This window comes from Corapipo altera, unplaced genomic scaffold, assembly GCF_003945725.1.
Source record: "Corapipo altera isolate COAL_440 unplaced genomic scaffold, ASM394572v1 60091, whole genome shotgun sequence".
Lineage (NCBI taxonomy): Eukaryota > Metazoa > Chordata > Aves > Passeriformes > Pipridae > Corapipo > Corapipo altera.
Window position 1 is genome coordinate 3,363 of NW_020885756.1, and position 777 is coordinate 4,139.

A 777-nucleotide genomic window follows, 5' to 3' on the forward strand; every position below is an offset into this window, starting at 1 on the left:
TCCGGGTACGGTGCCCTCTCCCCTTCCCCCTTCCCCCCCACCACTGACCCACAGGAGGAACTCTGGAATTCCCTTTTCCTTTCATCCCACAGATGGACGTGGAGACCGTTTACTCCGAGCCAAGTGAGCTTTGGGAAACCCCTTTTTTTTTTATGTGGGGACCAAACGTTGGGAAACACGGACACAAATCATGACTCTTCCATGGACGAACCCCGACGTGTCCCTGTGTCCATCACCAGGGATTCCCAGACTGGTTTGGGTGGGAAGGGACCTCAAATCCCACCCAGTCCCACCCCCTGCCATGGGCAGGGACACCTTCTGCTATCCCAGGTTGCTCCAAGCCCCGTCCAGCCTGGCCTTGGACACTTCCAGGGATGGGGCAGCCACGGCTTCTCTGGGCAACCTATTCCTTCCCTGTTCCCACATCCGTTCCAGCTGACATATTCCCTGGTTTTATATCAAAGGAATGTGGTGTTTATCATAAAACCCTTCCCGGAGCATCCTTGGATCCCCTCCCTGCACGGCTCAGGGCTCTCCATCTCTTCCCTCCCCCCCAGAACACGCTTTCCTCAGGAAGTGGCTCCTGCTCTCTGATCCAGAGGATCTTTCCGCGGGGGCCAAGGGCTACCTGAAGGTCAGCGTCCTCGTGCTGGGGCCTGGAGACGAAGCTCCTGTGAGTATCCCCCTGGATCCCATGGGATCTTCCACCCTTCCACCTCCCTGGGCCGCCAAACCCCCCGTCCCTTCCCGGGGAAGCCGCACCTTGGATCTTCCTCC